The sequence below is a fragment of the Aedes albopictus genome, chromosome 2 (genome assembly GCF_035046485.1).
Source record: "Aedes albopictus strain Foshan chromosome 2, AalbF5, whole genome shotgun sequence".
Lineage (NCBI taxonomy): Eukaryota > Metazoa > Arthropoda > Insecta > Diptera > Culicidae > Aedes > Aedes albopictus.
In genome coordinates, this window is record NC_085137.1 from 26,178,466 (window position 1) to 26,190,484 (window position 12,019).

The 12,019-nt window shown below is 36.2% G+C and overlaps 1 protein-coding gene across 2 annotated transcripts in view; it reads right to left on the reverse strand.

Moving 5' to 3' along the window:
* The window catches only part of LOC109407024 (transient receptor potential-gamma protein), a 502,502-nt gene that overhangs the window by 61,477 nt on the left and 429,006 nt on the right, over nt 1–12,019 (reverse strand). The gene's annotated exons all lie outside the window — the stretch shown is intronic.

A 12,019-nucleotide genomic window follows, 5' to 3' on the forward strand; every position in this document is an offset into this window, starting at 1 on the left:
AGAAGACAGAGAAGACAGAGAAGACAGAGAAGACAGAGAAGACAGAGAAGACAGAGAAGACAGAGAAGACAGAGAAGACAGAGAAGACAGAGAAGACAGAGAAGACAGAGAAGACAGAGAAGACAGAGAAGACAGAGAAGACAGAGAAGACAGAGAAGACAGAGAAGACAGAGAAGACAGAGAAGACAGAGAAGACAGAGAAGACAGAGAAGACAGAGAATACAGAGAGAGACAGAGAAGACAGAGAAGACAGAGAAGACAGAGAAGACAGAGAAGACAGAGAAGACAGAGAAGACAGAGAAGACAGAGAAGACAGAGAAGACAGAGAAGACAGAGAAGACAGAGAAGACAGAGAAGACAGAGAAGACAGAGAAGACAGAGAAGACAGAGAAGACAGAGAAGACAGAGAAGACAGAGAAGACAGAGAAGACAGAGAAGACAGAGAAGACAGAGAAGACAGAGAAGACAGAGAAGACAGAGAAGACAGAGAAGACAGAGAAGACAGAGAAGACGGAGAAGACAGACGAGAAAGAGGAGACAGAGAAGGCGGAGCAGAGAATACAGAGAAAATAGTTTTGTTTTGTTTTTTCAATGTTCATATGAGCAAAATCTCCCTTCAATAATGTCGCATACCCTTACATACACAGCAGTTGCTTTTTTGTCAATCTTTCGCGATTCAGTGTTTCTGATGGGACGGTTTATATCCCCTTTTTCCTAGGAACGGGAGACCGGATGTCGCAACAAGAGCAAGAGTATGGCCCAGACACGGGATTTCCAGGAATAATCTCACTGTGGTGTGGTGGGTTTTTGCAAGGCCGCCGACATTCTTTCCATCCTGGGGAAGGATGATTTAATTTCCTCAGCTGGCCCGGGTTCAAGACTTCCACCACCGGGATCGCTGGAAGACTGTTTTTTTTTGCGAAAAAGGATGGAACAAATCAAAAGCATCTTCTGCTTACGAAGAAAAATAAGCAACGTCGCTTACAATGCTCACCGACACCGCTAAGCTGGGTGTTTTCGTCGTCGAAAATGGTACCATTGTACAAAATGTAGGGAGGACAAATAGCGCAGCGCGCGCAAATATCCCCCGTTTCAATTTCGAAAGGTGCCGAAACATTGTCACTAATGAGCAAACAAATTTTGTGCAATTGTGTCCGCTTGTGTCTGGCGCTCTGTGTCAAGGAACGTTCCTTGGGTAAGCATTTTGTTGACAAGCATCAGCACAGCAGTTTGCTCATCAACAACAGGACACGAGGACACGAGGCGACGACGATTGGGGGTGTCCGCTCTACTTCAATACATTGAAACAAAGTGTAGGAAAGATTGCTTCCGGTTGTTTGCGAAATGTATTTTCTTGCTGGCTGTCGTTGTGCCGGCACGTGGGAGAAAGATAAATTGTTGAAGGGTAACATTTCAATCAAATGCGCAAATAATTAGTTCAAATGCATTTCCGTTCAACTAACAAATCATTGGTTTTAGTGAGGAAAAGATCTACGATTGTTATCAGTGGATTCAGTTACAACAGTACAGTGGGAGACACTTAACGGTGGTCAAAGAGAATATCCTCAAGTTGGAATTGCCAAAGTGATTAACGCGCGGATACTCAGCAAGATCTTGCTGAGGGCGACGAGTTCGATCCCGAGTAGAAGGGCATACCTTACAAATACCATGAACATGTGCTCTAATACCCAAAATTGCATAGTTTGCTTTTGTAACACTAGTTTACAAAATAAAACAAAAGTCGTGAACTATCAACGAGCAACATTTTTTTGCATAATTAGGCCGAAACAAATTTCATTTTCTTCTTTTGTCACTTTTCTCGTTGATTCGTCGAGGGGGGGGGGGGATGGTAAATAACAAATGAATTTGATGAAAAATAACCCAAACAATTATTTTTCTTTTATGTCCGAGACCTTTCAACGTGTATTAGGGGGATGGAACAAAAAAAGGAAAAAAAACTTTTTAAAAATTAAAAATGATAGCCACAATTTAAAAATATATTTGTCAACTATTAAAAAAAAAAACATTTTTTCCATTAAAAAGAGACATTGGCCGCCATGTTTTTTCACATCTTCAATATTTTGGGATTTTTGAAGGAAAACAAATCAAATATTAACATCGGCCTTACAACCGTTTAAAAATATTCGAGGATTCTTCAAGAAAATCATGCATGGATTTCTTTTTTTTTTTTGAAAACTTTGCCCAGAAGACTTGACATGGGCTTCCTGCATGAATTATTTCATAAATCCCTCCGAAGCAATCTTTATTGGGTTCATTCGGAAAAACAGACACTAAAAATTCCTTCAGTAATTTCTAGAAAGTTTCTGGAAAGATTGTTCCGAAAACTCCTTTCAGAAATTCCCTAGAAACCTTTCCCACTGCCGATGTTCCATACACTAGGCGCCCCTCCGCCCTTTGCCAAAATTAGGAAAAACACCTCCCTTGTCGCTTTTTCTGTGCACAGGCCTGGAGCAGGGGTATTTTTAAAAACTGGTTTATACATTTCTTTAGAAAAATCTCCAGGAGTTCGTGAAAGAAATCCTTCAGAGATTGTTTCAGAATTTCATCTGATTTTTTGAAGAAAAACTTTCAAAAATATTCACGAATTCTTTTATGCTTTTGTTTTTAATCTATGACTTTTAATAAAAAAAATCCTTCCGGGATTCTTGCAAATGTTCGTCCAGAGATTTCTTCAAAATGCACTCTATATGATATTTGTTGAGAAATGTTTAATAGAATTTCAATACACACTCTTCTGGTGTTGTATGACTATGCAATATTTCAAAAATTCAAATAAGATACCCTTGGGAAATTTTTTCGTTGGTTTTTCTATAAATTTCCATGGGACGAACTTTTCGGAAAGTTTATTTAACAGTTTCCAGGGATTGCTTTAAGTTTGCCTTCAGTTGTCTACCAAAAATTGATCCTCTAACTTTCCAAAGAATTATATTACAAAAAATGCCTAATTTTGTCAGCCAGGGATTTGCTAAAGACCTTTTTTAAGAATTACTTCAGAAAATCAGAATGGATTTATATAGAAATATGGATTTTATCAGTAATTCATCCATGAGTTCTTTTAGAAAATCCTAGAGGGCCTTCCTGCAGAAAATTCACTACATAGGCATACTGGAAGTTTTCCGCAGATTTCTTCCAGGGATACACTTATAAATTTTTCTACGGGGTCTTTCATAAATTTCGCGAGTAATTCTTTCAGAAAATCTAGCATGAGTTGTTTCAGAAACTCTTTCCGAGCTTATACTTGAAATTTCTCTAAAGATTCCTTCAGGAGTTTCTTGAAGAATTGTTTAAGAAAACCTTCCATCGGTTTCCGCAATGGAATTTTTAATAAATTGTTCTGAGTATCGTAGATCATTGCCTCCCGGAGTGATTCTGCAGCCATAGGTAATCCTTACGCTGATGGTGGGTACACTTCAATCATCATCATCATCATCATCAAATTTTCTGAGTATCGTTACAAATCATTCCAAAGATCATTCAAAACATCCTTCATTGCTTCAATTACTACAGCGAATCTTCCATAAAATTTTGGAAAGATTCGACTGGGATTTTTGATAACTATGGGAGTTTTTCGGCTTTCAGTCACGGAAAAAGCGTTGATACTTCTATATCACTGCCAACGTTTCGATCCTTGGGTTGGGATCTTCCTCAGGGCTCGATCACAAGTTGATTAAGATCGAGCCCTGAGGAAGATCCCAACCCAAGGATCGAAACGTTGGCAATGATATAGAAGTATCAACGCCTTTTCCGTGACTGAAAGCCGAAAAACTCCCATAGTTACTTCCATAAAATGTTCTTGAGATTCTTAAAGAAATTCCGCAAGAGAATCCTTCGGCAAACCCACTTAGAGAATTCTCAGATATTCTTCATATTCTTGAAATTGTCGCAAAGTTCAGAAAATCTGTCATGGTTCGCTGAAATGATTTTTTTTTTCAAAATTTACTTCAGAAATTCGTATTGAGATTAATACAGATTTTCACCTCTACAAAACATTTTATGGACATGATCGGAAGTCTTTTTGATAGGCTTCTTCTATGGATTCGCTTCAGGGCGTTTTTGTGGATATTATTATTATTTTCTTTTTTATCAAGATTGTCAGCCCTCGGTTGGTTCATTTCGTATTTTTTTTCGGATACTCTTTAGTAAATTTATTTGTAAAAAAAAGAAACTCAAAATTTCTTTAGGAATTTCTCGAAAATTTTCTTGAGATATTTTTTTCAAAATTCGCAAAAATTGCAAGGATTGCTTAGGATTTTTTTTTGAATTTCTCCGAAGATTTCTTTATAAAACTTTTAGTGAGTACTTTCCAAAGTTGCTTCTGGGATTCCTATTGAAAGCCCCCTAGTAGACGATCCTGAAGGAAATTGATTCTGTGACTCTTTGAGAGTTTGTTTAAGAATTTTTCCAAAGATTGCTTCATATTGTCTAGCGTTTAGAACATCCACCAAGAATTTATACTGAAATAGCTCCGACGAGTTCTTTCGGATTGCAGTCTTCCATGGACTTCTTTACATTTCATATGAGTATTCCTTCATAAACTTCAGGAATTTTCCTAGGGAATTATCTAAAAATTCATGTAAGAATGTGTCTAGCATTTTTTCAGGTTTACTTTCAGAGGTTCTCTAGAAAAATACGTGCAAAACGCTCTGTGAGTGGAAATCTTCATTTAGAAAAACCTTCAATGAAAATAAATGTTTCAATAACTTTGAAAATATCTCCAGGGATTGTTTCGGAAATTAATTCAAGGATCTTATCAGAAATTGGTCAAAGTATTTATTTAAAGATTTTTCCAGGATTATTTTTAGAAAATCTTACAGAGCTCCCTTAATATTCAGCTTTTTATTTTTAAGAAAGTCATTCCTAAAATTAAAAAAACAACCTACGGAGATTCCTACAGAAGCTCGTCCAGGGATTTCTTTTAAAAGACCTCTAAATAATGTTCAAAGGAATTCCTATCGAAAATCTAACGATCTGTGGAGGAGATTAGGTAATCTTCTAAACAGTTTACCAAGAACTTCCTCGAAAATTGCTGAGTTTCCGGAGAAATTAATTTATAGATTAAAAAAAATATCACTTGACATTTTTCGAGATTGTTTCAGGTTTGCCTTCAGGTATCCACTACAAATTTCTTCATAAATTTCCCAAAAAAAATTGAAGAAAAACAATATTTTGAAATTCCAACATGTTTTTTTTTCGGGAGCTCCTCCAAGGGTTGGTTATGAACTTTATCTTTGAGTTCCTCCAGACATGTTTCGGATATCTTTTATAGAAAACTTCTCATGAGTTTCAGCATTTCCTCCAGAGATTATGTCATAAATTCTTCTATAAAGTCTTTCAGGAAGTTTTCCGAAGATTTCTTCCGATTAGTCTACATCTGCTATCGTGAAATTTTCAAAGTTTTCCTTTAGGGTATCTTTCATGGATTCCTGAATATTTTATTCCAAAGATTCCTTCAGAAATTCCTCTAGTGGCGCTTTTACAAATTTCTTGAGAATTTTTTTTTTCAGAAAATCATCCATGAGTTGTTCCTGTAGAACTTCCGTTTAAAACTTTACAACAGAATCCTCCAGAAGTTTCTCCAGGAATTCCTTTAGAAAATTTCCATCGGTTTCTGAAGTAGGTTAAAAAAATATTCTCCTGGGATTTGTTAGGAAATAATTCCAGTAAGTCTTTGACAAAATCTTTCAGTGTTTCCTTAATAAATGCTTCAGCAATTCTTCCAGAAAATATTCTATAGTTTTTTTGAGGAATTCAAACTTTTTAGAAATGTTTCGGAAATCTTTTCAAGAATATCTGTATACATTTTTCCATAAATTTCTTTAGTTTCCTTCAAAGTTTTTCACGATTTCCTTCAGAAATTACCCAAGGAGTTCTTTAACAAATCCTGGGGAAATTTGTGATAGGTTTCTTTAAGAAATTCCTCCAGGGAGTCTTCCAGAAGTTTCTCCAAACATTTCCACTGAAATATCTTCACGAGCTCCTTCAATAGTCTTGCATGAACTCCTTATGCCATTGCTTCATGGATTCCTTTAGAGTTTAGAAAATCCTATAGGAAATCTTTTTGAATATTTTCAACGGATCCCTAAAAAATCTACAAGAATACATTAAAAATATTACATGGATTGCAGGAATGAAATTTCTTCAAAATATCTTTCAAAAACTTCTCTAGAGATCTCTCCATTAAATTTTTCTAAGTTTTCTTTTGAAAACTTTTCATTGACGTCCTCTTAGAACTTTTGATGGCCTTCTTCCACATATTTCGTCAGAATCTCCAAAGATTCTTTCGGATAATTTTTGAAAAAACATCAGAAATTTCTCAAAAATGTTCTTGAGAAATTCTTCCACAAATTTATTTTGAAATTTCTCGAAGGATTTCTTCTGTAGAGGTTCATCCATAAGATGCTTCATAGACTCCTATAAAAAATCCTTCAAGAGTTCTTTCAAAAATTATCCAAGGATTCGTTCAGATATAACTCCGAAAATACCACTTTTTATGAAATGCGTCTAGGCATTCTTTCGGATTTTTATTTAAAAATTATTTTGGAGATTCTGCCAAAGGTTCTTCCATAGATTTCTTCACAAAATCTTCCAAATTGCTTCGAAGGATTTTTTCGGAAATCCCAGTGGTTTCTTCAGAATTTCATCCATGGATTCTTCTCATTTTTTTAAGTTTTCCTTCATAAACTTTAGAAAATTTTCCAGGTGACCCTTTCCAAAATTCAGAAAAAATGTTGCATTTTTTTTTCTATTCGGTATACCCTCAGGAATTCTTGCATGTTTTTCCAGTGGTTCAGCATTCCTGCGAAAATTCATTGTAAGATTCATTCAGGAATTCCTCCAAAATGTTTTTGTTTGGGATTCATTCAGATGGTTCTTCAATAACTTTTCCTAGAATATTTCCCGGTAACTTTATCAAAGAATATTTACACTCCCGTTCAAAAGTTTGGGGTCACCCCCTCAAAAACATGTCATTTTTTTAGGCCCATATCTCCGCCAATTTGCGTCCGATTTCAAAACCCTAGTTTTCATTCAAAAGATAATAAGTCAAAGAAACTTTGAACATGATTTAAAAGAAACTTTTTCAAAAAAATTTGTATGTAAACTTAACCCAAAGTTGCCAAATTTTCTAAAAAATGAATATATACTTACGGCAGTGTCGCTGGAAGTTGGGTCGACCAAATTTTAAGATGAGAGCGGTAATATGACCCATTTTCTATTAGCTTTCAACTGCTTTTTACAGAACTTAGCTAAAAAATCTAGAAAAAAAGTTATTAAGTCAATTAATCCTTGATGTCATCGACCAAAAGTTTGGGGTCACCCCTCAAAATGCTGTATCGGCCAAAAGTTTGGGGTCACTATCGTAAAACATGGAAAAGTGATTTGTTGATATCTTTGTCATCTTTCATTCAATTTTAATTCTTCTTGGCTTATTTGAAACAAAATGAATGATACTTACTGCATAGACATTGAACCACACATATTTGTTGAAATTTACATACTAAAACTTAACGTAAAGTTGCCTCATTTTTTGAAGCGTGGTAAAATGTGCTAGCTTTACATAACATTTTTATATACAAAAATCGTTAAATACGTTAAGTTGAAGACATCAAACGTAAATTTAATTAATTCTCTTTGAAATGAGCCAAAAATAATTAAAATTGAACTATAGATGACGAAGATATCACCAAATCACTTTTCCATGTTTTACGATAGTGACCCCAAACTTTTGGTCGATGACATCAAGGATTAATTGACTTAATAACTTTTTTTCTAGATTTTTTAGCTAAGTTCTGTAAAAAGCAGTTGAAAGCTAATAGAAAATGGGTCATATTACCGCTCTCATCTTAAAATTTGGTCGACCCAACTTCCAGCGACACTGCCGTAAGTTTATATTCATTTTTTAGAAAATTTGGCAACTTTGGGTTAAGTTTACATACAATATTTTTTGAAAAAGTTTCTTTTAAATCATGTTCGAAGTTACTTTGACTTATTATCTTTTGAATGAAACCTAGGGTTTTGAAATCGGACGCAAATTGGCGGAGATATGGGCCTAAAAAAATGACATGTTTTTGAGGGGGTGACCCCAAACTTTTGAACGGGAGTGTACATCGGTGTATCCGATTTTGTCTACAGTGATCATGTTAGGATTCTTTTTAAAATAACTTTAGGAATTTTATAAACACTCCCACATCCATACCTTACAAATCTTTGAAAGTTTTAAAAATCTTTCAAATTTGTTGCTTTAATAATGCTTATGGTATTTATACAGCTACTCTTCTGAAATTCCTGAGGCATTTTTTGCCTTTCTCGTACACCAAGGTGTACCGAAAGGCTATATGTGCACTCCAAAAATGAAACTTTGATAGAGCCTCCGGAGGGGCAAGTTTCATATACCAATCGACTCAGCTCGACGAGTAGAGATGATGTCTGTGTGTGTATGTGTGTGTGTATGTATGTGTGTGTGTATGTGTACAAAAAAAGGTCACCTCACTTTTAGATGGCAAATATCAACCGATTTTAACGATCGACGGCTCATTCGACGCGGAATCTGGTCTCATTGTTTCCTATTGAAAATGGTTCGGATCGGTCCAGCCGTTCCGGAGTTATGGCCATTTAGGTCTTCCGGATCTGTACCAATGGAAGGGGCCAGACATGAAAATGCACTAAACCCATGCATGCGACCCATCAAACCACGGCATTTACGATTATCTGATGAACGGTAAGCAGGAAAATACTCTCAAACTATATCTGAACCGGTAGTGTTCCGGAACCGATTCTGGGTGTCCCGCCGGAAGTGGCCAAATGTCAAATTAAACATAACTCATGCATGCGACACATCAAACAGCGGCTTTTTCGATATCCTGATAAACGGTAAGCAAGAAAACCGTATTAGACCACATCAGAACCGGTAGTGTTCCAGAACCGGTTCCGGATGTTCCGCCGGAAGTGGCTAAATATAAACGAGTACCAAACCGATGCATGCCACACATCAGCAGCGGCATTTTCGATAACCTGGTGAACGATTAGCAGGAAAACAGTATCAGACCATATCTGAACCGGTTGTTGTCCGGAACCGGTTGCGGTGGTCCCGACGGATGTAGCCAAATATAAAAGAGTACCAAACCCATGCATGCGATACAACAAATAACGGATTTTCTGATAACCTGATGACTGATTATCAAACAAATAGGTTAGGACCACATTAGGGACACCCGGTACTGCGTAACCAGTTCCGGGTGTCCCTCCGAAAGCGGCTAAATATAAAATTGAACTGAACCTATGTATGCGACACAGCAATGCTAGGATTTTTTTTGATAATCAAGCAAACAGGCTCAGACCGGTGAAAAAATGTTTTACGCATATGGTCAAATCTTAATCGTTACGTAGTAATTGAACTTTACATGTTTTTGACTTTGCTTGTCTCAAACTGGCTATAACTTGGAAATGGTCAAACTTATCGCATTTGAAAGATTATTAAATTTGATACCAAAAAGATCTTGGAATCTATTGGTTTAGTTAGATAACTAACGCAAAAAAGCTCGAAAGTAGTGTTTTGCCTTTCTCGTACACTTAGTATACTAAAAAACTATATGTTCACTCACAAAACGATTATTCGAAAAAAGGCTCTGTGGATCAAGTCGCATATACCAATCAACTCAGTTCAACGAATTGAGATTATGTCTGTATGTGTGTATGTATGTATGTGCGCACAAAAAAAGTTCACTCAACTTTAAGGCACTCCCCATTGGCCGATTTTTCGGAATGTAGCTTGAATCGAACCGGAATTGTTTGCTATCAAAAATGGTCCAAATCGGCCAAGGCGTTCCGGAGTTATGGCCATTTTAGTGATCTGGACCAGCACCGGTAGAACTGGCCGTATATAAAACTGAACTAGCCCCATCATGCGATACATCAAACTGCGGCGATTTTTGTAACCTTTAGCATGGTTGACGAGTTTTGTGTGGAAATCAACACTGGAGACCAGAAGCTCCACGATGTCGGCTGTTTAATAGAGATTTAGGCTCTTAAAGCACGCTATATGGGAATATTTGATATGGGGAATATGTCTGGAATCCTAGAATGGCGACTAGAATATTCAAGATGGCGGTCTGAAATCCAAGATGGTGGCTTCAAATTCAAGATGGCGTCTGTTTAAAGAAGTTTAAGGCTCTAAAAGCATGCAATATGAGTATATTTGGTATGGGGAAGATGTCCGGAGTCAAAAAACGGCGACTAGAATGTACAAGATAGCGATCTAAAATCCAAGATAGCGGCTTCAGTTTCAAGATGGCGGCTGTTTGCTGGAGATTTAGGCTCTAAAACCAAGCAATATTGGTATATTTGGTATGGGGAGGACTTCCAGAGTCCAAAATGGCGATCTAAAATTTAAGATGGCGGCTCTGAATTCAATATCGTGGCTATTTAAAGGAGTTTTAGGGCCTGAAACAAAGCATTATTGGTATATTTATTTGGTATGGGGATGTTGTCTGGATTCCAAAAATGGCGACTAAAATATCCAAGATGGTGGTCCAAAATCCAAGATGGCGGCTCTAAATTCAAGATGGCGGCTGTTTAATGAAGTATATTTTTCGTAGGGAAGATGCCTGGACGCCAAAAATGACGACCAGAACATCCAAGATGGCAAACTTAAATCCTAAATGGCGGCTTCAAATTCAAGATAGCGTCTTTTTCTTAAGAGTTTGAGGCTCAAACATTAAACGACATGATTTCTGATATCATGAAATGGATTTCTGTTAATAGGACAGATCGATGAAGTACTAGATTTGTAGTAATGAGCTGAATTTTAGTATGGTGAGAAGGTCAATTCTCCGTTTCTGCAATGAAATTGTGCAAAAAGCGTGGGTATTATGATTCCTTACCTAATTTAATGCTGTTTGAGCAAAACTTTGGGCAACAGTGTTGTTGTTTTCTCTATTTCTTGCAACATAAACAACATAGTTATCCAAAGTTTTGCTCAAACAGCATCAAATTAGGCAAGCAATCATAATACCCACGCTTTTTGCACCATTTCATTGCAGAAACAGAAAACTGACCTTCTCACCATACTAAAATTCAGCTCATTACTACAAATCTAGTACTACACCGAACGTGCCCCATTGTAAAAAAGTGCGATGTACATCAACATTTCGCTTAAGTTTTATTGAAATGGGGTTTCGAAGGCTCGAGAAAGGCGCCATCACCGCTAGGTGGATTAATTAGGGTTTTTTTTTTAAATTTCTATGTTTTTTTTTTAAATCCCTCGGTATTTCCTTTCAATTGTTTTATGAAGATTTTAACAGCAATTTTACCAGAAATTCCATCCGGCAATATTTGAAGTTAACTATGTTAGAAATTCTTCAACAATTCTTTAGAAACATTCACAGACAATTCCTTCGGTTGTTTTTTTGTGAACTTTTTCGGTCATCATTCAGGATATTTCTCATACAATTGCTTTGGAAATTCAGAAACATCCGCTAGATCGAAATCGAAATCGACATTTCTGGGAACTGCCTGAGAAATTTCAAATAGAATCTTCAAACGAGTTTCCATAGAAGTTGCAGAAGAAGTTTTCAAAGATATTGCTGAAGGAATGCTTATGAAAGTTGTCGAAGAAATTCCTATACAAAAATCAGAAAAAGGTTTCGAAGGACTCTTCAAAAAATAACTGAAGAGATTTCCGAAAAAAATTTCAAAGGAGTTGACGAATGAATTTTCAAAACTAATTTAGAAAGAATTGCCGAAGAATTTTTCAAAGAAATTCCCGAAATAAAAAGAAACTAAAAGATATTTGTCTGAGAAATTTTCAAAGAAATTATCGATAAAATTCCTAAAGATTGCTTCGAAGCATTCGAAAGGAATTCGGTGTTTGAATCGTCTATTTTTGGAGAAGGATGAACCTAGGAAGGGTACTCATGCCCTATATCAAAAATAATGCCAACAATCAGATGCATTATATCTCCATCATATCACGAACTGAATATTTCATCATCAACTATATAAT